A 27272-nucleotide genomic window follows, 5' to 3' on the forward strand; every position below is an offset into this window, starting at 1 on the left:
GGTGAGATTAATTCTGGTTGGGGTGATCTGGAAGGCTGAGCCAGCAGAAAAGTAGTAGAAAACTCTGCCCCTTAGAAAATGCAGCAGTGTTACAGCCCAGCTGGGTTAGGGTCAAAGCCCCACTCCCCACAGAAGGTTTTCCTAAAGGAGATGGAGCCAGGGCCCTAATCCAGTTAGGTAGGTTATTCGCTGATTTCAATTATGAATGCCAGCACTTTCTTTCCCTGGTGCAGATAAATGTGATTTCATGAGTATTTTACTTTATTTTAAAAGATTAAGTTTAACAGTATATTAAGTAACTTACCTAAAAATATAAGATAAGACACCTTGGCTTTCATTATCAGAATAGCCTCAGGTGGTACCCTGATCATACAGGACCAAGCAAAAAAAAAAAAAAAAAAAAAGAGCACCACTTCAGCATGTTACATAGGTGGTGCTCCAATGTATGTTTTATTATTAATACACTGGGAAGAAAGACGAATAGACAATTCCAGAGAAATGGGTGTCATACTATTCCATATTTTGTTGAAGTTTTAACTTTTTAATTTTTAAAATAAACTTTAGAAAAGGCTAATGAGACAATAGGATTTTTTTTTGTCATGTCATGATTTCAAGAACTAGCAGGTACACTGTCAGTTTCTACTGATTTCTTAGAATAAGTAGACAATATAACCAATATGTAATATTTAACAGGTACCACAGGAGGAGTGAAACAACTAGAAAGAGGATTATACAAACATATGCTTAAGTACAAAAGAACATGAAAGTATTAAGTACACAGAATTAGAAACATTAAAATTTGTAGAGAATTAAAGACAAGAGCATTAGTTTCTGCTGCTTAATGCTTTTTCCCCACTGAGTTTAATTCTATTGCCATCTCATATGTAACTCTAAAATTTCTCAAATTTATATAGTATTTTATTCTGCTATAAGAATTTAAAATCTCTGAATTTCAGAGATTGTTGCTTACAGGTATCCTTAAATAAGCCTCATTTTAATGAACAATAGGGAAACAATACAATCTCAGTTATGCATACTATATATAAATGAGTGTTTGTAGAAGTCTCATAAAACTTAAAAATAATTATTTTCTAGAGTACACCATCGTGATTTCAAATATTTGTTCTATTAGTTTTTACAACCTCCTAAAACAAAGAAAGAAAGGAAGCAGGAAGAAAGGAAGGAAAACACATCCTGACTATCTGAATTTAAGGAAGATATCTCACTATATAGAACGTTCTTTAGATACAAACATATAATCCAAAAAGACTTGCTATTGTAAAATTAGTTGAGCAAACCATAAGACACATACAAAAAGGGTTATAGTATCTCTAATAATATAAAGAAAACTTATCACAAATATTAGAAAAACACAAAGTCTTAAAAATAATTTAAAAACGACAATCACAAAAATAACAAGTTGCTAATAAATGAATATTCATCCCATTAAAGAAATGCAAAGTAAAACAATGTAATAGTATTTTAAAATATCAAATTAGCATATATAAAAATTATAACATTCAATTCTGTATTCAAGTTGTAAAAATCCTTTTTTAAATATTTGGGTTTTAAAACAAGACAGCCCAAAAATAAGTAATCAATGTTTGCTGGTGTAGGGGAGGAGAAGAGGTGGGGGGTGAGGATTAGGGTAAGAGAAAAGCACTCACACACTGACTGGGGACAATGAGAGTAAGTATTTGTAGAGAGTATCAAGAGATTTTTATATATTTTTTCAAGTTCATACTTGAACTTTCTTCATTCATTATTGAATTCATTACGGAATCTAAATTTTTAAAATAATCAAAGATGCAAAGATTTACATGTTTATCACAATATTTACCAATTATTTATAATCACAAAAAATTAGGAACAGTATCAAACATTAGGGAAACAGATCATTATAAGATGAAATACTATGTAGCCATTAAAAACTGTTAAAATTATGACCTGTGAAGAGAAATGAATACATTGAAACATCAAGTAAAAAGAGTAGGATCTACAATTTTAATGCAGTCTTAGCTAAAACTATGATTAGAAAGCAGAGATTTTAGGTCTTGTTGCTTATTTATTAGTTTTATTATGTGGACATAATACAATCTTTAGGGCTTTCTATATATAAGATCATATCATCTGCAAACAGAGAGAACTCTACTTCTTCCTTTCCAATTTAGATGCCTTTTTACTTTTTCTTGTCTACCTGCTCTAGCTAGAATGCTGTGTTGACCAGAAAAGTGAGTATGATTGTTAGCTAATCAGAAGGATATAAAATCAACACATAAAAATCAGTGTGTTTCTATACTCTAATAATGAACAATCTGAAAATGAAATTATCAAGTTGATTCCACTTACAATAACATCAAAAAGAGTAAATTACTGAGTAATTGACCAAGTAAGTGAAAGACTTGTACAGTGAAAACTACAAAACACTGCTTAAAAAATTTAAAGAAAACATAAATAAATGGAAAGACATCTTGGGGTCATGAATTGAAAGGCTTATTATTGTTAAGATGTCAATACTACCCAAAGTAACCTATAATGCAATCTCTATCAAAATCCGAGTTTCAGGCTGAAGTAAAAGTGTCCATCCTGAAACTCAAACAGAATTTCAAGGGACACTGAATATCCAAAAGAGTCTTGAAAAAGAACAAAGTTGGAATACTCACATTTCCTGATTTCAAAACTTACTACAAGTTACATGGAGTGCCTGAGCCACTCAGTCATAGTTGAGTGTCTGACTCATGATTTTGGCTTAGGTCATGATATTGAGCCCTGTGTCTGGCTCCGCACTAAGCAAGGAGTCTGCTTGGAATTCTTGCTTTCCTTCTGACCCTCCCCCCACTCACAAGCACACACTCTCAAATAAATAAATAAATCCTTAAAAAAAAAAACTTACTACAAAGCTACAGTAATCAAAACAGTATGGTACTGGCACAAAAACAGACATACAGATTGATGGAATAGAGAGACCAGAAATAAACACCTGTATATATGGTCAAATAATTCTTGCACAAGGTGCCAACACTATTCAAAAGAAAAAGGAAAGTTTTTTCAACAAATGGTAATAGGAAACTGGATAACAACAAGCAAATGGAAGAAGCTGAACACTCACCTAAAACCATAAGCAGAAATTAGCTCAAAATAGATCAAAGGCCTACATATAAAGCCTAAATAAGAAAACTCATGATGTTGGATTTAGCAATGATTTCTTGGATATGACACCAAAGGCATGGGTAACCAAAAAAATAAATAAAACTGGACCATATGAACATTAAAAAACTTTGTGCAACAAAAGACACTGTTAACAGAGTAAAAAGGCAACCACGGAACTGAAGAAAATGTTTGCAGATTCCATCTAATAAGGGATTAATACACAGAATATATAGAGAACTGCTAGAACTAAACAAATAAAAACCTGATTAAAAAATGAGTAAAACTTAAGACATTTCTCCAAGGAAAATAAATTAATAGCATATAAGCACCAAAAAAGATGCTCAATATCATTAATCATTAGTAAAATGTAAATCAAAACCACAAGGAGGTACTACTATCTTGTGCTAATCAGGATGGCTATTACCAAAAACTAAAACCAACAAGTACTGCCAAGAATACTCGGCAATGGAAATGCAGTAGAAAACAGTATGGCAGTTACTCAAAAGGTTTAAAAATAGAACTACCGTATAATCCAGCAATTCCATTTCTTCAGCAATTCCAAAAGAATTGAAAGCATGGTCTCAATGAGATATAGGTACACCTCTGTGCACAGCAGCATTATTCACAATAGCCAAGAGGTGGAAGCAACATAAAGGTCCCTCAACAAACGAATAAATAAAATGTGGGACATACATACAGTGAAATATTATTCAGCCTTATAAAAGGAAGGAAATTGTGGCACAGGCTACAATATAAAAAAGAACCTCACAGACACTATGCTGAGTGAAATATGCCAATCATGAAAAGAAAATACTGTATGATTCCACTTCTACTGAGGTACAGAGTAGTCAAAAGCCTAGAGACAGTAAAATGGTAGTTGCTAGGAGCTGGGAAAAAGACGGAATGGGGAGTTGTTTAATAGGTATGCAGTTTCAGTTCTGCAAGATGGAGTAAGTTCTACAGATGGATGATTGTACAACAATGTGAGTGTACTCCATGCCCCAGAACTTTATACTTAAAAATGATTAAAGTGGAAAATTTTATGTTAAACATATTTTATCATTTTTAAAAATTCTTCAATTCTATGATGGAAAAAAAAGCAGAGAAATACTTTCTAAGAAAATATGTCTAAAAAAAGTCAAAGAAGTTGGCTATTCCTTGGTGATGAAAACAGAATGATGATGATATTCTTCTACTTTATACCATTTAGCATTTTCCAAATTTTTAATGTATACTTTGTTTTTTTTTTTTGTTTTTTTTTTTTTTAAACCCTGAGCCACCGGGCTGCCCAACCACCCGGGCTGCCCTATTGTTCTTTTTTTTTTTTTTTAATTTTTTTTTAAATTTTTATTTATTTATGATAGTCACAGAGAGAGAGTGAGAGGCAGAGACACAGGCAGAGGGAGAAGCAGGCTCCATGCACCGGGAGCCCAACGTGGGATTCGATCCTGGGTCTCCAGGATTGTGCCCCGGGCTAAAGGCAGGCGCCAAACCGCTGCGCCACCAGGGATCCCAATGTATACTTTGTATAAGAAAAAATAAGCTGAATTTTAAAAAGAGGTTACATAATTAAATATTTTGTAAGGTTAAAAGGTTTTCAACAGAAATATATTTCTAAAATAATGGACAAAAATTATTAAACTATTTTCTTATAGAAATTTTCTCCCAATCAGTAATTTATGAATTAATTATGAATTAATAGGAATTCATCTTGATTTTAAAAATTATCTCTAAAACAAGGCAAAGGTTTTCTAAAGTTCTATTTATTCTTTAACTATGATACTGAGGCATACTCTCGAGTATTAGTGTTGTTACTGCTTCCTGCTTGTGAGGTTTTTTTATACAAAATTCACATATTTTAACCAATTTTTTAGTTAAAGTTTATAAAATAAAAAACATGTTAGTCATGGCTTTAAAGGCTTCATATTGACAATTCAGCATATTCATTCAACAAGTATTTCTTAAAATCTATCCTAGATAAAATTAACTTATTTTGCTAGAGCAGTAACATATCTTGCCAAAACTATAGTTTATGGATATCATCTTCCATCTTTTGATATTATATGTATTTTCTTTTAAAATATTAGTTCACTGCATTCTCTCTTCCCCTCCCTGCATTTTCTTTTTAACCACTATCTCCTCAGACTTTCAAAGGTCCAACTCACTAAAAGAGAAAATGGATAGGCACTATAATTATTAACAATAAAAACTATCCTTGTCAATAGTTAATTTGTGTTAAAAAAATCTGAAAGTTACTCACCCTTTTTAGGTATTTATACCAAATATAAATATTTCTTTGATATCAATGTAAGAAAATTATATCTTTGATATCAATGTAAGAAAATTATTTCATTCAAACACATATAGCACAGTTGTTAAACATATAGGGATTTCTTCCTAATAGAACTATCTTATTTAGTTAGGTTTTTTTTTTTTTTTTTTTAAGTTTATTGTTTTTTTTAGTAATCTCCACACCCAATGTGGGGCTTGAACTCACGACTCAGAAATCCAAGAATCACATGTTTTTCTAACTGAGCCAGTCAGGCTTCCTTAGTATGTTTCTTTTACAAAACCCTTCAAAGTAGCAGAGAATTTTGTGAAATCTTTATTTCTTAAGTAGAACACTTTCTGATATAAAGCAATCTTACCTATTATGCAAATATATAATTTCACATTAAATACCTGCTATCATCCACAATGAATTCAATTTTTATTAAATTTAACAGACCAAGAAAAATTACATGCTAATGAATGCTTTATAAAATATACCCTCTTATCGTCTACTACAAAGTCTCAATCTTGTAAAACTGTGCCACATTACATACAAACCAGTCAATTATTTGTTAATAACCATTAATCTAATTTATGTTTCTCCTAACTGGATAAATTAGTTGTAGAGTAAATATGCTAAAATAGTACTAACAAAAAGTTGTTTAAGAAAATAAAAGCCGTATTTTTATATTTTTGCCAGATACCTCAGAGACTCTTCAGGAGTAACCTATGATCACCAAGATAAATCTGAACTAATATTCAGTTTTTGTTCTTTTAAAACAAACAACTGAAATGTTTCATTAAACAGGAACAGATCTTACCAATGCAGGCCACTGAATTTGTTTGTTCTTTGATCCCTGAGTCTGGCTAGGGTCGACTCTTCTGGCCCAGATTAAGTGGTATTCCACCAAGAAAGTTGAAAAATCTTCATATACTTTAACCCACTCTCGTTTATCCCATTCAAGGTCATCAAATTCCACATACACCTATAGAAAAGAATACATAATATTCCATGAGCGATATAGAATATGATATATATATATATTTTTTAAAGATTTATTTATTTATTTTAGAGAGTGAGAGCTGAGGGGGAAAGGCAGAGAAAGAGGGAGAGGGAGAGAGAGAAGTCTCAAGCAGACTCTGAGCTGAGTGTGGAGTCCCACACAAGGCTTGATCTCCTACACTGAGATCATGACCTGAGCCAAAATCAACAGACCCTTAACCAACTGCACCACCTAGGTGCCCCCAAAAAGTGTATTTTAAAATATAATCCATGAAAATTGAATTAGAAAAAGACATTACCAAATACATTCTTTGAATTAACATTTCTCTTTAAATGAAGTTAGTATGATTTAACTAACTTTCTCATTAATCACATTAGAACTCCCTACTTATGTATGTCAAGAAGATAAAGCACACATTTATTAAAGAAAAGCAAATTACATAATGTTAGTCAGTACAGACTGGCTGGTATCTACTAAACACATACTAAAGACTAAGTGAATACTGATGACTATAGGAGCGGAGGTTGGGAAATATTTAAATATTTTAGGCTTTGCAAACTATATGGTATCTATCATACATGCTTACCTCTGATTTTATAGTATAAAAGCAGCCAGAGGTAATATTAATATGTAAACCATAGGGTCTGGCTTTGTTCCAATAAAACTTTACTTACAAAGACAGGTGGCAATTCAAGGATGGTTCAACATATGACCGTGCAATATACCACATTTATAGAATGGAGGAAATATATTACATGATCATCTTGCTTGGCAGAGAAAAAGCATTTGACAATCTCAACATTTTGCATGATAAAAAAAAACTCCAAGTAGGAATGAAAGGAAAAAACAACACTCCGCAACTAACAGCATACTCAATGTGAAAGCCTGAAAGCTTTTCCTCTAAAATAGAAACAAGGATGGTAATATTTGGAAAACCAAAGCTGACTCTCTTACATCCATTCATTCAACACCTTCTTCTCCCACTCTTATCCTTTTTCATTCACAACCTAAGATCATTTCCACACAGAGCTGTTTTCCCTACTACATTATGAGTTTTGTTGGAGGTATTTTTTTCTTCTACGTATCTAGTGCTCCCTTACATCTGAAGTGTTTCACTTTCTCCTCATTTAAATCCTGTTTGCTCTTACGACTTCACCCAAGTTCTTCCAGAATGTTTATAACCCCCACTCCACTCAAATTTACCTTTGAACTCCTAAAGCAGTTATTTTTCGTATAGTTTATATTAGTATATTATCAAATTCTGCCTAATACTTTTCATATATAATATTTCTATATTATGGCTGCAAAGTCACTGACAGTAAAGCTGTTACAGTATCCAGTACAGTGCTGCTTACATGTGAAGTATTTAATAAATATTAAGTATGTCCTGATTCTTGCAATCACTGACTTTTAAATATGGACACAAACTGGTATTATGTTTGGTTCTGAGGTATTTGTGGAAGTTAGTTAGATACACTAAAGAAGAATACACTGTTCAAAAAGTTAATATCTATTCCTAGTTATCTATGCCAAGTTAGAGCAGGAGCCCAAGTCAAGGAAGGAGCCAACAAAACTGTTGGCTTCTAAAAATGCATCCTAAGAGTTTGAGCTGAGGTCTACCTGATGTTAATGCAGTTTCAACTATACCAATTTCTCTATCAGTTGAAATCTTTTGTAAGAGTATTACTAAACTGAGTTATAAATGGACTTTTGAAAACTACAGAAAACTGAAGCAGAAAATGCTCACAATGGGACACCTGGGTGGCTCAGAGGTTGAGTGTCTACCTATGGCTCACTCGGCTTCTTCTAAAAATGCATCCTAAGGGTTTGAGCTGAGGTCTACCTGATGATAATACAGTTTCAACTATACCAATTTCTCTATCAGTTGAAATCTTTTGTAAGAGTATTACTAAACTGAGTTATAAATGGACTTTTGAAAACTACAGAAAACTGAAGCAGAAAATGCTCACAATGGGACACCTGGGTGGCTCAGAGGTTTAGTGTCTGCCTATGGTTCAGGGAGTGATCCTGGGATCTGAGATCGAGTCCCATATCGGGCTCCTTGCATGGAGCCTGCTTCTCCTGTCTCTGCCTCTCTCTGTGTCTCTCATGAATAAGTAAATAAAATCTGTAATAGAAAATGCTCATGAAAACCTAAGTGCTATCTTTGCTTTCCCCTCATGGACAATAATATGTGGTCTTAGTGACAAAACATTTCAGTCAAGAACCTAAGAAGCCAAGGTTTTAAACATTTCCCTACCCTAAAGGGCATTAATGCAATTAAATTCTTCCAAATGCAAAGTCCTTGATAATAAAATTAAAGTTTCCAGCATGAAGTGAACTTTCTAAACTCATGGTTTATCTGGCATGGACAGTGTCACTGACAGTTTTAGAAATCTACTAGGACCCTGGGAACAAAGGAAATGAAATTCTTTTCCTTTGCTATATAGCCAACTTACCTTCACATTATCAAACCAGTGAAGGGTTTGAATGTCAATAGATAAGATAGATAGACACTAAAATAAGCTAGCCTGTTACTGTTTCATGGATTCTGGCAAAAGACATGAGACTCCTAGGACTTTATTACTTAGAGCAAAGGTTACATTAAAGCAAAGTAAAAGTTTATTGTTTGTGCTGGCCTCATGCCTCCCAAGACCCATGAAAAGGATGCCAATAGCCCAAAGATGAACACTTGTGCACATAGAGTTGTCATAGGAGAGGAACACTGATCTTGCCCCCCCACCCCGGAGGTGGGGGGAAGGAAGGCGGGGGGGCTTTTATAATAGAACAAGCCTGCTATTTGGAGGAAGTTATTACTTCAATCTCCACTGTTGCTCACTACAAACACAACTCTGGGAAATGGCCCAGGTAAAGAGTGGTCAGGGTTTTCCATGTTTGGTGTATCTAGCAAGAATATGCAGGGATGCTTAGTGCCCAAATTGGATTATCTATACCAATACAGGTTAAGATTTTGTATATTGGCTAACTGAATGAGTAACTAATCTAGCCTTATGATGTACTAGTATGTATGTGAGGTGAGGTTTGAGGCATAGTTTCCTTCCATCTATCTGCAAACCTGACAAAAACACTATACACACACACACACACACACACACTTACCTGGCTGTTTAATTTTATATTACTTTATATGGACTCCCACCTCATTCACCTCTACTGGGTCCTTCTATTTCCCCCTTAGTAACTAAGGATACAAGATCCTTGAGGGCAATAATTAGTATGCCTTCGTCTTGTTTTTTTTTTTTTGTTTTTTATTTTTTGCATATCTAGTGTCTGGCATGGTGCCTAACTAAAGTGCTCAGCAAATGTTTTTGACTACCCAGCACCATGTAAAACATATACAAGTATAAATAAATGACTAATTTGCAAAAAAATTTTTAAAAAAGGAGAAAAGGTCTTAAATTCAACATGAAAATAGTTGCTTCATTTACGAATTAATCACTACATTCAAAATTCTGTAGGAAAAAAGAAAATTTCACTCAATAAACACTTCTGATTGCATATTAGAGCCTATCATTATGAACAGTGGGAATTCAGAAATGAGAGATATTAGATCAAGAGTTAACGGCTATGGATAGTGTGATTACCATAAAGAGTGAATATGTGAGAAAAAAGCTCAGCAAAATAACCATTAAAAATAATTAATAATTTCATAGTGAACATGTGGTAAATACTTTTGTTAGCCCAAGATACAAAACAGTGATTTCGAAGAACTGGTCTCTAGGTAATTAAAAACCTCACATATTTCTTTTAATACATGTCTTTTACAACAGGTCTCAACATGCACCAATTCTGTTTTATATATGCCTAAGAGCAGGCACTGGGTCCTGTCAGACTGCCAGAGGAACCATTAGCAACATAAAAGAAGTATAAGACTATCACACGATGCAGTTTCTGTTAAGTGACCCATTAAAATTAACCTAACCTTTAAACTCCTCAAACATAGGGCACCTTAGTGGCTCAGTTGGTTAAGTATCTGACTTCCAGCTCAGGTCACGATCTCTGGGTCCTATGATCAAGCCCTGCACCAAGCCCCACAACTGGCTTTTATGTGCTCAGCGGGGAATCTGCTTCTCCCTCTTCCTCTGCTTCTCTCCCAACTCCTGCTCATTCTCTCAAATAAAAATAAAATCTTAAAAAAATAAACTCTTCAGACACAATTACCGTCTATGTGGAGAATGTATTTTTTTCTTGTACACAGCTTGATTGCTTGAAAGTGGCAAATGGATACTAGTCACTTGGACACCTACATTCAACTTACACATACCAAAATAATAGCATATTAAAGCTAAGAATAATTATTTTTGTCTAAATTATAATTTTGGCCCTGTCACTTTATTTTAGGACTTCTCAAGAAGTCACAATCTTTGTCTGCAAATGTTATACAGTTAATTGGGGAAAAATAATATGGGAATAGTAAAAATATCAGCTATATAAAAATATACTAATATACCAATTTGAAAAAAATATTTCAGCTTAGTATGATGGATGTTTTTGGAGTTAAAATTCATTAATAATTATCAAAAAATGTTTGAAAGCTCCTAGGAGAATCCCTTATTTTCCTAGAACTATGAAATAAAACAGTGACTAGTAACTAAGAAAACTTATATTCTCTCACAATATACTATTTTCACTGATATTTATAAAGAAAATTAAAATTACATAATTATTGCCACTGTAAAATCAAGTGATAAAAACAAATTTATCTAAAAGCACTCTAAAAGTAAGAGTGATCTGCATGATGTCATGTGGAGAACGGTGAAGAGCTCCTAGGTTTGGTTCTGTCAAAACCAACAAGGAACCATGGGCTAAAACTATTTAGCCTCTAAAGAACTTTTTGTGTTAAAAATAAAACATTAGACTATATTAACATTCCTCAAACTATACATTATAGAATTGTCATTTCTTTATATATAAATAAGCATTAGGGAAGCCAAATAAGTTATGAACAATCATAAACTAATAAGTTACAAATGTCTAACTTTATCGGAGGTCTTCTCAAGGTTTTTAATGATGCCAATGTTTACTGTGATTAAGAGAGTTTATACCATGAGATCTTCCCCAATATATATGTCCATAAAATCTCCTATTATGAGATACCTAATAGAATATTTCTCTATAAAAATAGCAGTATTGGTGGGGTGGGGGGAATGGACTAGTTTTTCCACAAGATTTACCTATCTATATAAATCTATATAAATAATTTTGTGAGGGCAGCCCCGGTGGCTCAGCGGTTTAGCGCCACCTTCAGTCCGGGGCCTGATCCTGGAGACCCAGGATCCTGTCCCACGTCAGGCTCCGAGCCTGACGACTAGTTTTCCCTCTGCCTGTGTCTCCGCCCCTCCCCCCTCTCTGTGCCTCTCATGAATAAACAAAATCTTTTTTAAAAAATAATTTTGTTAAAAAAAAATAAAAATAAATAAAAATAATAATTTTGTGATAACCAATGGGGTGGGGAGCTTAAAACTTGGTCATCTCTGCCCAAATACTGAAAAAATTCTAAATGTGGGAGTGTAAGCGCCTGGTTGATTGGATGGGTTAAGTGTCTGACTCTTGATTTTAGCTCAGATTGTGATTTCAGGGTCCTGAGATAGAGCCCATGTTGGGCTCTGCGCTCAGCACAGTCTGCTCTGGATTCTCTCTTTTCCTCTCTCTATGCCCCTATCCCCCAGCTCACAGCTCGCTCACTCTTGCCCTTAAATAATAAAATCTGTCAAAACTAAACTTTAAATGTAATATTAAATTTATGGGGTTTAGAATATAACATAGTAAAGTCCAAAACTTTTTTACTGAAGACATAAATACTGACCTATGCTTTGATAACCAGAATCTTTAACCACGGCCTAAAGTTCATACATTTAAAAAATCAGATTACCAAATTAAAAATATAATATGACAGATTGTTAGTTTACCTCCTTCTCTAAAAAATAAAGCACACTTATCTCAAAAGACAGACTGTAAGGGATGCCTGGATAGCACAGTCCTATAAGTGCCTGACTCTTGGTTTCAGCTCAAGTCATGATCTTCGGGTAGTGAAGCTGAACCCCATGTTGGGTTCTCCACTCAGCAGGGACAATAATCTCCCCCAAAACACCCTTCCCAGATACATCACAATGGGGGTTAGGATTTCATAACCTGAAATATTGGGTCCATAATAACAGCAGCAATTAAAATTTGAGCATTTACACTGTGTTTGGCAAGGTTTTTGGTTTTTGTTTGGTTTTTTAAAGATTGTATTTACTTATTCATGAGAGACACAGAGGGAGAGAGGCAGAGACACAGGCAGAGGGGAAGCAGGCTCCATGCGGTGAGCGCGATGCCAGACTCATCCCGGGACTCCAGGATCATGCCCTGAGCCAAAGGCAGATGGGCTTAACCGCTGAGCCACCAAGGTGTCCCCTGGCAAGGTTTTACAGAAAAGAAAAATAAGGCATAGGAAAGTTAAGCAACTTAATAGCTTTTAGACAATTATGTCAATAATGATACACAAATGAAAACACCTAGTTTAGTTCTCTGTTTTTTTAGTAGCACACTGAAAAACCTAAGAACTGCTGAATAGCTCAGGAGGAGGAAAACCATCAGTTCAGTTTTTTAACATCAGGTTGCCTGACAGAACAGTAATTTCTGGACATTTGAAAAAGTGAAAGAGAGAAACAGCTTGATCAAACAAGAAGGAAAAAGCCTTCCAGGAACTCAAATTCTGAGAATGCTTTTAAAGCTTGGGAGTAAATCAATGAAGAAAGCTTTTCTATTGGTTAAGATTTTATTTATTCACGAGAAACACAGCGAGAGGCAGAGACAAAGGCAGAGAAAGAAACAGGCTTCCCACTGGGAGCCCAATGTGGAACTGGATCCCAGGATCACGCCCTGAGCCAAAGCAGACACTCAACTGTTGAGCCACCCAGGTGCCCCTATAGATTAAGAAAAAAAGGGTACCTAAGAATAGTTTACAAGTCTGAAGATACAAGGATGTAACTAGAGAGTTTAAAGGAGAGGGACAGCAATTGAAAAATATAAGGAAGAAAAATCCAAGTTAAACGCAAAGTCCTGTGTATTACAAATGCTTGTTAATATATATCCAACATAATTTATTTAGAAAAAGCCTCAAATTCTGGTTTTAATCTTTTGAGGCGTAATTAGAGATTATACTAAGTATAATGTTTTTATAGAAAAGAGGTCAAATACAGAAGCTCCCATAAACGTATATATAATTCCAATTCCTAGGAGTAATTTTTAAAGTAGGTTGGAAATCTTAGGAGACAATATGAATATCAATCATCTTCTAAGTATGTATTAGCTTTTGATTTCCTTTCCCTAGCAGTTGCTTATTAGCCTCTTAAACTCAGTGCTAGAGCTCCACAGTTTTGAAAATGTACTTTCAATCACCCAACCGACAAATCTTTTCTATAACTATTATTGCTACTGACTTTGGATCCAGTCATTCCTTTTAGATATTTCTGTCCTAGCTACAAGAGACTTTGTTCCTTCCTTCTTAAAAGAAGATAGACAAGGAGAGGAGAGGAATGACAGGAAAAGAAGTATTCCTGAAATCATCCATTTAAGTTAGAATATATAATTCCAATGAAACATTATAGGTGTATAAGAATAAAATAGTGAATAATATTTTACAATTATATTACAACATGTAGTTTTAGTATTATACTTCACTTATTCTGTGGGATCAATGTTATTTTATGCTGGTTGTCTAGAGAACATAAGCAATGTTTAAAACATTGTTTCTAAGGAAAAACTTATACTTAGTAAAAGATAACGGACTTAAAAATTTATTTGTGAAATATATCTGCTCACATTTTACTTTAAAAAATGAATGTGCATATTATAATACATACCATTCAATTACACTAGATACAGAATTTGAAAGTATAGTTTCCATTACAGGTTGAGCTTTAAGAAATTCACAACCAGGAAAGTAAAATATCTGCCATAATACTTACAGATTCTAGAATAATGTCTTTCAACAGGTGAATAAACAAGTTGTGATACATTCATACAATAAATATTACTCAGCAATAGAAAGAAATGGATTCTCAAGACTATCAAGCCATGAAGACCTGAATGCATAAGAATACAAACTGCTAAGTTAAAGAAGTTATTCTGAAAAGGCAATATGCTATATGAATCCAACCATATGAAGTTCTGCAAAAGGCATAATTAAAGGGACAACAAAAAGATCAATAGCTGTCAATTGTTTGCTGGTGGATGAGGGCATATATTTGGAACACAGGGCATTTTTTTGGACAATATAACACTGTATATGATACTATAATGGCTGATCAATGACACATTTGTCAAAACCCATAGAATTATACAACACAAAGAGTGAACTGTAATGTAAATTATGGACTTTAGTTAATAACAACACATAAATATTGTCTCATCAGTTGTAAGAAGTTAATAATTAGGGAAAACTGTAAGGGGTTTAAGCATGATGAGGTATACAGAAACTGTACTTTCCACTCAATTCTGCTGTGAACTTAAAACCATTCTAAAAAAATAAAGGCTATTATTTTTTAAAAATACAGTTTACTATTTTTTTGAAAATGGGCTGATATTGCATGTAATACGTTCATTTAAAATAATCAGAAAGCAAGTTACTTGTGTCAAAATCAGATTTTAGTGTCACAAGAAGGTATATAATCAGTTCATACATTAAGAGAAAGAACTGAGGATGGAAAATAACTTCAGAGCAGGGACTCTATGCAGTTCAGTGCCTTTCATAATGCACAACTACATGCAATAAGGAACTAATACAACATCCTTGAAGAATCCAGGGGATGCAAGGTACAGATAAACCATTAAGATTCAACATTATTCATAATAAAACCTAACTATAGCCTCAGTACTCTTGATGGGGAAAGAGGGAGAATTATAAATTTATTGCCTTGTTCTTGAAGCCAAAAGTTAGTATGGAAGGCTCCAAAAGTACAATAAATTGTCTTTACATTTTAATACAGATCCAGCAATGGATTTTCTAGCCATAATAGGTAGAGAATCGAAAGCTAGGTCAAGTAAGCAAAGGTGTCCTCCACATTTTGATCTTTCTTCCATAGGTTATACTCTCTGTTTACACAATACACACACACACACACACACACACACACACACACACACACACACACTCTCTATTCCCAAAAACATGTGAAAGACAATTTGGAAGCGCAGGAAATTTGAATGGTTTCAGATTCAACTGAAGATCAAAGAAAGTGAGGTGTCAGAAAGTCCACATGATCTTCCCTAGCTAAGCACCAAGGACCTGTGATAATTGTGTGATAATTGCGTCTTGGTACATAGCATATATGGGTGAAACATATAACAATGGCTTTGCAATGGGCCCTTTGTAGTCACACCTATTATCCCTGAACAAGTAGAAAATCAGCAAAGCATGTGATAGGAATGAATGGTCTGAAATGCTTGACAAAAATGGTAGGCCCGTTTTCAATTAAAAAAGAGAGAGAAAAAAAAAGAGAGAGAGAGAGACAGAGAGAGAGAGAGAGAGAGAGAGTTGGAATCTCAAGTTTCTTAGAAAAATAGAATAAAATACCTACACCTCAAATGGGTGCTCAACCTTAGTATGTGTCTTTATTCAGACAGCATATATTCTAGTACAATAAAGAATGTTAGTTTTAATTATTTTTTTAAATTTATTTATTGATGAGAAACAGAGAGAAAGAGAGGCAGAGACACAGGCAGAGGGAGAAGCAGGCTCCATGCAGGGAGCCCGACATGGGACTCGATCCCAGGTCTCCAGGATCATGCCCTGGGCTGAAGGCAGTGCTAAAATGCTGAGCCACCTGGGCTGCCCCAGTTTTAATTATAATATTCGATGACTTAAATGCTTAAGTGCTACTGAAGTCTCAAGAACTTGGTGGCTGAAATTTTGTTCCCCAATATTTCTATAATACTTTATGCTGGCACTGTCTTCAGACCTCAGGTTGGTAGGAAAAGCCATGTATAACTCTCCAAATAAAAATCTGGATACTGGGATCCCTGGGTGGTGCAGCGGTTTGGCACCTGCCTTTGGCCCAGGGCGCGATCCTGGAGACCTGGGATCGAATCCCACGTCGGGCTCCCAGTGCATGGAGCCTGCTTCTCCCTCTGCCTGTGTCTCTGCCTCTCTCTCTCTCTCTGTGACTGTCATAAATTTAAAAAAAAAAAAAAAAATTTGGATACTGAATACTGTAGTTGGCTGAGAGTATAGAAGTATTAAAGACCATTTGATTACCTTTTAATAATATATTAGTAGTATTTAATTAAGTACTAATAGAATTCTGAATGGAATAAAAAGGTATTTATTCTGATGGCCTTTTTCATTTTTTTTAACTTACTAATATTTAAAAATAATGCCTAGAATCTACTTGAAAGTCATAAATGTTTTGGCCTTACAATTCAGGCGATTTTGCACGTCAGGATTATTTTGAAACAGGACAGGGCAGCCCCGGTGGCTCAGCGGTTTAGCGCCGCCTTCAGCCAGGGGTGTGATTCTGGAGACCTGGGATCAAGTCCCATGTCACACTCCCTACATGGAGCCTGCTTCTCCCTCTGCCTCTCTTTCTCTCTGTGCCTCTCATGAATAAATAAAATCTTTTAAAAAAAAGAAAAAAGAAAGAAACAGAATAGACGATTTATGGAATCTTCCCACAAATATATCCTAATCCTTACAAATGACAGAATAGAGCCACAGAAAGGGATGTGATCAACGACTTCCATTTTTTTGGTACTCAAATTATTTAACTGTATCAAAGATGTCTTCATTGAGAAATTCTTTTACAATCAGTAGCAGTTAAAGGGATCAAATAAAGAGATGATGAAATATTGTTTTAAAAAGAGACAATGAATGTTCACCTTTATTAAGTTATTCAGTTTTAATACCATAACTTAGCCTCCAAGTTTTCTAAATTTCTCAACCACAGTGAATTTTTACCTCGTTTATACTCCATCTCTCCAGACCTTGTCATCTTCCAGAACTACTCCATATCAGAAATCTTTTCTTTTTCTTTTATTTTAGAGAGGGAGGGGGAGAGGGACAGGGAGAGAGAGAATCTTAAGCAGGCTCCATGTCCAGCGCAGAGCCCAACATGGGACTGATCTCACAACCTGAGATCATGACCTGAGCTGAAATCAAGAGTTGGGCACTTAACCAGTGAGCCACCCAGGTGCCCCAACAGAAATCTTTAACAATCTATTATTTCTAGGATGCCTGGGTCGCTCAGTGGTTGAGTGTATGCCTTTGGCTAAGAGCATGATCCCAGAGTCCAGGGATTGAGTCCGGCAGCAGGCAGGGAGCCTGCTTCTCCCTCCCTCTCTTTATGTCTCTGCCTCTCTCATGAATAAAAAAATAAAATCTTTTTAAAAAAAATCTATTATTTCCTTCTGTCCCTCATTTCACATTGACCTTGAGTATTCCATTTTCAATGTCTACCAACCATTCATTCATTCAGCAAATACTGATTAAGGATACCACTCAGTACTTGCAATCATACCTCTTTTTCAACTCACCTGAACCTTACATAGTCCTTTATCAGGTTTCTGAACTTCCTTGCTTTAAAAAGCATTTCAGAAGTCTGCTTCTCAAAAACAATATTCTATCACTTGAACTAAGCCAGAAGTCTCTTTTTCTATCATCTTGCAATGCACTTACACATCTACCAATGTATTTAGTAGTCTATATTGAAATCGTTTGTATATTCTCAACTAAATTATGTCAGTTAATGGTACTGATCCAATTTAGAAAATAAGGAATGAAAAACAAAATTGGCTTGGTCTCAAGTGGTAGGGAACTGAATTCATTATTATAACTCTTTTGGAGTCATGTTTTTTGAGCCATGATAACATGGTTACCATTTAAAGCCTTAATCTTCCTTCAACTATAAAGGTTAGTTCTCTCTTGCAGATTAAAGTATGAGTTGAAAAATATGAGAAAAATACATGAAGAATATCCCTTATCTCAAAAAAAATCCCCAAACAATCTGCACTTTTGAGGCTATATGAATATTCTGACTAAATATACCTATATCCCTAAAAGAAGTACAAAATATATAAAAGATTCTATTAGGGTGAGCCAATAATCTAGTTCAATGAAGAATGACCTCTGACTGAAGCTAAGATGAAGAACCAGAGCCCAACAATCAAAGTACCAGAGAGAGGTGGGAAGTCTTGTGTGGGAAGAGCATGCACACTCCTGGTCCTAATTAAAATAGTTGGTAGGATTTAAAGATAAGAAAAAATAGACAACATACAGAGAAATCTATCAAAATACTAGAATGTGTATGTGAGAATTGTTAAAACACTAATAAAAGAAACCAAAGGTTCCCAATATATGGACAGATACACTGTTCATTAATTTAAAGACTCAATATTAAAAAATAAATTCGGGGATCTCTGGGTGGCTCAGCGGTTTGGCGCCTGCCTTTGGCCCAGGGCGCAATCCTGGAGTCCCGGGATCAAGTCCTGTGTCGGGCTCCCGGCATGGAGCCTGCTTCTCCCTCTGCCTGTGTCTCTGCGCCTCTCTCTCTATCATAAATAAATGAATCTTTAAAAAATAATAATAAAAATAAATTCTTCCCTAAATTGAGCTATAGATTCAAAGCAATTCCAACAAAATTCCTGTAGATTTTTTGCAGACTCTAAAATTTACATGGGAAGGGAAGAGAACAGAAGAGCCCAAACAATGTTGAAGAACAACAGAAAGGTGGAGGACTTACACTGGTTGGTTTCAATATTCAGTATAAAGCTAGAGTAATAGAGTATGGTATTGCCAAATACATAGACACACAAATCAGTACAAGAGAATGAAGTCCAGAAACAGAATCCATACAAAACCAGTAAGTGACTTTTGACAAATGAACATATGTAATTCAAAGGAGATATTCTTTTCAACAAATGATGCTGGGATAATTACACATTCATATTCCAAATAAAAAACCCAACCAGAACTTCAATCCATTCTTCATATTCTATGCAAAAATTAGACCCAAACAGTCCCAGACTTATACTTAAAAGGTAAAACTTTTTTTTTTTAAAGGTAAAACATTTTGAAGAATAAAATCTTCACAAGTTAGGGTTAGGCAAAAAATTCTTCAAAAGGACTTTAGAAGCACAAAACATAAAAGAAAAAATGTGACAAAATTAATCAGATGTAACCAAAATTTTAAAATTTTTAAGATTTTAAGAAGATGAAAAAAAAAAACATTTGAAAAAAGACTCGTATTCAGAATATATAAAGAACTTCCAAATCCAACAAAAAGAAAACCAATAAAAAAACATGAGACAAGATCTGAACAGATCCTTCACCAAAGAAGATACTAACAAGCTATGTCAAATAAACACATGAAAAAGATACTCAAAATCATTAGTTATTAGAGAAATGCCAATAAAAAAAACTACAATGAGATACCATTTTATATCTAACAGAGTGGCTTAAATTTCGGTCACATGAAATGAAAACTTATATTTACACAAGAATCCGAATATGAATGTATATAGCAGTTTTATTTTTAAAAGACAAAAGCCAGGAACAACAAAAATTGGGAATGGATAAACAAACTATGGTACATCTAAATAATGAAATACTTCTCAGCAATAAAAAGGAACAAATGCATGCAATAATATGGATGAATCTCAAATGCTTTTTTTTTAGATTTATTTATTTATTTATGATAGATACACAGAGAGAGAGAGAGGCAGAGACACAGGAGGAGGGAGAAGCAGGCTCCATGCCAGGAGCCCAACGCGGGACTCGATCCCGGGGCTCCAGGATCGCGTCCTGGGCCAAAGGCAGGCACTAAACCGCTGAGCCATCCAGAGATTCCTCAAATGCTTTTAGATAACTGAAAGGAACCTGATTCAAAAGGCTACCTGTTGTATAAGTCTATTCGTATGACATTCTGTGAAAGCAAAATAAGAATGATTGAGAATTATGAGTTGTGCAAGGTTAAGAAGAGTGGAGGGGATTTAAAGGTTTAACTACAACAAAGTGATAGCAAAAGGAAATTTTGTGGCAAAGTAATGGAACTGTTCGGTATATTGTTTGGGGTAATAGTCACATTACTATGCATTTATCCTAACTCAAAACTGCTAACTAAAGAAAAGGCAAGTTTTACTCTAATTAAAAAACTACAAGCTGTAAGTAGACAATTTAACTGAAAATCAAAGACAAATGAGCATCATAAAAAAAAAAAACAAGCAGGTAGCCCGAGTGGCCTAGCGGTTTAGCGCGGCCTTCAGCCCAGGGCATGATCCTGGGGTCCTGGGAACGAGTCTCGCATCGGGCTCCCCGCATGGAGCCTGCTTCTCCCACTGCCTGTGTCTCTGTCTCTGTCTCTAATAAATAAATCTTTAAAAAACATACAAAAACTAAAACAAAACAAAACAAAAACAAGCTACTCTCTTCTCTTAAAGGCAATGATGTAATAGTATTATACTTTGGGATTATACTGTAAGGTCTTATATGCCTTTAGGGGTAAAGGATAGAAGATTGAGATGGCAACTTCAAATGTAGGCTATCTCCTAATATGCTGGCAGGCCAAAAATTTCTACAATTATACCACATTATCATGACACAGGTTGATCCCAGGATTCTTTCTCCTTGAAAGAGGAAGGAAAAACCCATCTTAGTGAGTCCTCTGATATATCCACTTCCATCTTTCCCTTTTTCTGCTTTTAAAAGGCAAATGTGGAAACAGAGGTAAGGGTAAGGAAAGATATATAAAAATACTGAAAAAAAAAAAAACACTGAAAACTAAGACTAAATATATAATACATACTTCTCAAATGCCATATAACTGTTAATGAGGCAGCGTCTGTGGAAAGAGAAAGCATTAATAGAAAAGCATATCCCGAAATCAAAAGGACATAATTCTTGGGCCCAGAAAGTTTAGAATATGGAACCCTATCTATAAGCTTGCAACTGTTTTGTTTCCAGAGAGATCTTAGAATGTATATTCCAATTTTTCCAGTAGAAACTAATGGTGTCTTTTCATAATAGGCACAAGGGGGCACTGGAGCACAGAGCATTAAGCATATTTCTGCTACACCTCAGGACTCCTCCTAGGACTGGGGAGTTGTGAGGGAGGAACAGCCGGTATGCATACTATATTTCCATTTCACAATATTTCTATTTTTAGTAAAAGAAAGATTTTACAAGACTGGATTTAAATGTACCCATTTTTTTCCGGCAAATTTATGAAATGAATTTTTCGTTCTATCAAACCTTGTTAACAAAAATTGCCTTGATCTCTTAATTCTTATTAGGTCAACTGTAATTCCAGAATATAATAAATTACCACAACAAAGTCCTTCAAATGAAAATCACTATTATTTACTGATATCACCTTTTAATCTATTGCTCTTTGCTACTCTATGGTAAAAGCTACAAATATAAATTCACAAATAATTCTTCAACTACTTAGTATGCTAGATTAATGCCTCTTATTTTGTATATACAGGCATACTTTATTTTATATACTTCACAGATGCTGCCTTTAAAAACAAAAGCAAAAATAAAAACAAAAAAAACAAAGTGAAGTTCTGTGGCAACCCTGAGTGGATCAAGTCTATTGATGGCATTTTTCCAACTGGATTTGCTCACTTCACATCTCTGTCACATTTTGGTAATTCTTGCAATATTTCCAATTTTTTCATTTTATATATTTGTTAGGTGATCTGCGATAAGTGATCTTTGATGTTAGGAGCATTAATAGTTTTGGGGCAACACAAATCACATCACGTAAGACAGAGAACATAACTGATAACTGTTGCGTAGGTTCTGAATGCTCCACCAACCAGCCATTTTTCCGGTCTCTCTCTCTCTCTCTCCTCAGGTCTCCCTATTTCAAGACACAATAATATTGAAATTAGGTCAATTAATAACCCTCCAACAGCCTCTAAGTGTTCAAATGAAAATATGTCACTCACCTCGCACTCAAAATCAAAAGCTTAAAGTGATTAAGCTTAGCTAGGAAAGGCATGCCAAAAGCCAGGATAGGCCAAAAGCTAGACTTCTTGTGCCAAACAGTTAGCCAAGTTGTGAATGTGAAGGAAAAGTCCCTGAAGGAAATTAAAAGTGATACTCCAGTGAACACATGAATAGTAACAAAGCAAAAACACCCTTAATTGCTGATATAAAAGTTTTAGTAGTTTGAATATAAGACCAAACCAGATACAACATTCCCTGAAGCCCAAACCTAATCCAGAGCAGGGCCCTAACTCTCTTCAATTCTAATTAAGACTGGGAGAGGTGAGGAAGCTGCACAAGAGAAGTTTGAAGCTAGCAGAGGTTGGTCCATGAGGCTTAAGGGAAAAAAGCCCCCTTCAAAACATGTAAGTACAAGGTGAAGAAAGCAGTAAGAACTTATCTAGAAGAATATGCAAAGTTTTCCAGAAGATCTAGCTAAGATAATGAAGATGGCTACATTAAACAAAAGATTTTCAATGGTGGCAAAATAGCCTTCTATTGGTAAATATGCCATCTAAGACTCATAGCTAGAGAGGAGAAGTCAATGCCTGGCTTCAAACCTTTCAAGATAGGCTGATTCTTTTGTTAGGCGCTAATGCAGCTAGTAACTGAATTGAAGCCAATTCTCAACATTATGAAAATCCCAGGGTCCTTAAGAATTATGTTAAATCTCTTCTGCCTGTGCTCTATGAATGGGACAACAAAGCCTGGACAACAGCATATCTGTTTACAACATGGTTTACTGTTATTTTAAAGTCCCCAGTTGAGACTTAAAGCTCAGAAAAAATTTTCCTTTTAAAATATTACTCATTGACAATGCACCTGTGGTCATCCAAGAGCTTTAATGGAGATGTACAAGATTAATGTTGTTTTCTAACCTGTTAGCATAATATCCATTCTGTAGCCCATGCATCAGGGAGTCATTTTGACTGTCAAGTCTTATTACTTAAGAAATACATTTTCATAAGGCTATACCTGTCACAGATGGTGATTCCTCTGGTGAATCTGGACAAAATTAACAGATCTTCCAAAAAGAATTTACCATTCTAGATGCCATTAAGAACAACTGTAATTTGTGGGAAGAAGTCAAAATATCAACATTAACAGAAGTTTAGAAGAAGTTGATTCCAACCCTCATGGATGACTTTGAAGGGTTCAAGACTTCAGCAGAAGTAACTGCAGATGTGGTGAAAACAGGAAAAGAGCTAGAAGTGGAGACTGAAGATGGGACTGAACTGTTGCTATCCCACGATAGAACTAAATGAATGAGGAGTTGCTTCTTATAGATAAGGAAAGAAAGTGGTTTCATGAGGTGGAAATACTCCTGGTGAAGATGTCATGAAGACTGCTGAAATGACAACAAAGGATTCAAAATATCACATAAATTCAGCTGATAAAGTAGCAGCAGGGTTTGAGAGGACTGATTCCAATTGTGAAAGAAGTTCTACTCTGAGTAAAATGTTATCAAACAACATCACATGCTAGAGAATTCTTCTTGAAAGGAAGAGTCAATAGATGTAGCAAACTTCATTATCTTACTTTAAGAAACTGCCAAAGTCACCCAACCTTTAGGAACCACCACCTTATCAGTCAGCAGCTATCAACAAGGAAGACCCTCTACTAGCAAAAGATTATAACTAGCTAAAAGTTCAGATGATGGTTAGCATTTTTCAGCAACAAAGTATTTTGAAATTAAGGCATGTGCATTGCTTATTTTAGACAACAGACTATAGTATAGTGTAAATGTAACTTTTATATGCACTAGGAAGCCAAAAAATTCATTTAGCTCACTTTATTGCAATATTTACTATATTTAGTGGTCTGGAATTGATTGCACAGAATCTCTGAGGTATGCCTGTATATAAAAAGCTATTTTGAAAAAAAAATTTTTTTTTTTTTTTGTAGAGACAATAACAAAATGGATTCCCATGTGCCCATTACCCAGCTCCAACAATTTTTATCTCATGGTCAATCTTGTTTCAACTAAAAAATAATAATTCTCCAAAATTATCTGTTATCACTCAGTATTCAAGTTTCCCAGCATGGACCTTTTCTCCTATTCAGTTTGTTCAAATTAAGATAACTTACACTTACTGCAACTGGTTGACATGAAACTTACATCTCCTTTTATCTATAAGGTTTTTATCTCTTTTCCTCCAACAACTTCTTTGTTAAAGAAATGAAGTCACTTGTCCCATGCAGTCTTCAATTACCATTATTTGCTAACTATGCCCCTGAGGCATTTTTAAACATATTCCTCTGTCCTTGTAATTTTCTGTAATTGTTGTAATTTAGAGTCTTTTTTTTTTTTAAGATTTTATTTATTTATTCATGAGAGACACACAGAGAGAGAGAGGCAGAGACATAGACAGAGAAGAAGCAGGCTCCATGCAGGGAGCCCCACCTCCGGAACTCCAGGATGGTGCCCTGGGCTGAAGGCAGCGCTAAACCACTGAGCTACCCAGGCTTCCCTGAATTTAGAGTCTTAATCAAATTCAGAATCCATAGAGAAGACAACCTGATACATGGTACTGTGTTTTTCATCAAGGAGCTTATACATACGGTCTTGTATCTGTGATAATATCAGCCAAGGATGAACAATGCCGAAATGCAGTATGTATTTCACTGAGAGCTGCAGAAAAGTGACACTCTAATTTTATGTGTTCATTATATACACTATCTCTTTTAAGTGGAAATTTTTATCAAATCTTTGGTTTCAAAAAAGTAGTTTGTTTAGAAGAGGAAGGATAAACACTTGATTTTTATGAATTTTTGAAATAATGAGTTGGTATTTTAACCTCCCAGAATGGTAAACAAAGAGAATGTGTTTTTCTTTTCTTTTCTTTTTTAATTATTTTATTTATTTATTCATGAGACAGAGGGAGAGAGAAAGAGAATGGCAGAGACATAGGCAGAGGGAGAAGGTAGGCTCCATGCAGGGAGCCCGACAGCCGGACTCGATCCCAGGTCTCCAGGATCAGGCCTTGGGCTGCAGGCGGCACTAAACTGCTGAGCCACCCAGGCTGCCCAAGAATGTGTTTTTTAGGGGAGGGATGACTATAAACTCTTAGATTTAAATAAATGTAGCATGCTTCAAATTACTGTAGTTGTTTATTTCTATTATTGTCAAATTTTCCCATATTTGGCCTGTGAGAGCCTCTTTAATTAGTTTCTGAGTCGTTTAGACAGACCTTAGTAGTTTTAATAGCTTTCTTGCTTCTGGTATAACAAAATATCCCAAGATCATCTTGTCCATCTCCTGCCCCAGACCCTGAAATAAACCATATACCCAAAGAACTCTGGTACTTTTTACTGGAAAACAGCATTCAGAGACAACAGTCTGGGTTCTAAGGAGTGCTCATTTCTTCTGAGCTGGCATTTTATCTAGACCTTTCATTGTGGTAAGAGCTAGTATTACTTTTTATTGATTCTCCCAAATAAAATTCTGCAGGTTTCAAAAAATTATGTTGATCTTATATTTCTATTCCTTTCTTCTCCCATTCTATATGTGATTCTTGTTATAAAATGTTATAAAATGTCACCAACATAATGAAAATCATTTGCCTTAAAAAAACTAATTTGCCTTGTTGCACAATATATATACAACAGTTTGGGAATAATAATAACAAGACTATGATTAATGAAAACCATTTAAAGTTTTTATATTGTTCTTCTGTCCTCAGGGTAAAATCCACCAGGCATATACAATCAAATTACTGTGTTTTAAAATCACTTAAAATAGTTCCTTCCTATAATTATACCACTCAGGCTTCTTTGTTTCATTTTGCTTTCACTTTTTAGATTTTTTTTTTAAATAATTAAAACTCTGTTTTAGAGTTACGTAAAACATTTATATGGTCTCAACATCACACCTAGAAAACAAGAAATATTTGCAGAACTCTAGCTATTCCTTCTATTCCTGTTCCCTATAGTGGAATAGTTTTTATTAATTCCTAAATTAAAAAATAAAATTAGAAATGGACATATACACAAATATATTTAGTTAGATAAACAGAAACAGGGATCCCTGGGTGGTGCAGCAGTTTGGCGCCTGTCTTTGGCCCAGGGCGCGATCCTGGAGACCCAGGATCGAATCCGACATCGGGCTCCCGGTGCATGGAGCCTGCTTCTTCCTCTGCCTATGTCTCTGCCTCTCTCTCTCTCTCTCTGTGACTATCATAAATAAATTTTAAAAAATTAAAAAAAAATAAACAGAAACATACTTAATGAACTTTTCTGTATCTTGGTTTTAATGCATAATATAAATTGGCTATTAAGGTACAGAAGGAGCTCTTCATTTGCTTTTATACCTATATAATACTCCACTGGATAAGTGAACTATATTTTATTCAATCAGAACTCTACTGATGAATACTTGTGTCCTTTCAGTCTTTTGCTATTATAAACAGTGCTACAATGAATGTAGCCTTGTGCACATGTCATTTTGTATTTATGCCAATCTATGCTTGGGATATATGCCTAGGAGTGAGATTTACTAGATCAAAGAGTAAATGAATATTTAATTTAGCTAGATATTGCCCACTTTCCCAATATATGAGGCTGTATTCCTTTGTATTCCAATAGATAATCTGTGAAAAAGTGCCTATTTCTCCATAGGCTCACCAAATGGCTATGCTGCTGATACGAAAGGAGAGGGAAAGTGAGGAAGAATCTGACAGGTGAAAATTATTACCTCAGTATAGTTTCATTCACTTTTTCCCTTTTATATGCAATTTCATTTACATATTATACACACTAGAGTTGTATGTCTAATTCAGACTTGTGATTATTTAGGCTCTGTAGACAAAAACTAATTTAGAAAGTTAGCTAGGTATTCTCTTACTGTCTTCTTTACT

The 27272-nt window shown here is 34.8% G+C and overlaps 1 protein-coding gene and 1 non-coding gene across 4 annotated transcripts in view; both read right to left on the bottom strand.

Annotated features, from left to right (window-relative positions):
• The window catches only part of JMJD1C (jumonji domain containing 1C), a 322913-nt gene that overhangs the window by 173363 nt on the left and 122278 nt on the right, over window positions 1–27272 (bottom strand). For all 3 annotated transcript variants that reach the window (XM_038534062.1, XM_038534059.1, XM_038534058.1), the window contains exon 2: window positions 6243–6407. The gene's annotated coding sequence lies outside the window, so the exon portion shown is untranslated. The remainder of the gene's footprint in view (window positions 1–6242; window positions 6408–27272) is intronic.
• Window positions 74–198, bottom strand: MIR1296 (microRNA mir-1296). The gene has a single exon (NR_128874.1). It is a non-coding gene; the product is annotated as a microRNA mir-1296 (primary transcript).

This window comes from Canis lupus, chromosome 4 (genome assembly GCF_011100685.1).
Source record: "Canis lupus familiaris isolate Mischka breed German Shepherd chromosome 4, alternate assembly UU_Cfam_GSD_1.0, whole genome shotgun sequence".
Taxonomy (NCBI): domain Eukaryota; kingdom Metazoa; phylum Chordata; class Mammalia; order Carnivora; family Canidae; genus Canis; species Canis lupus.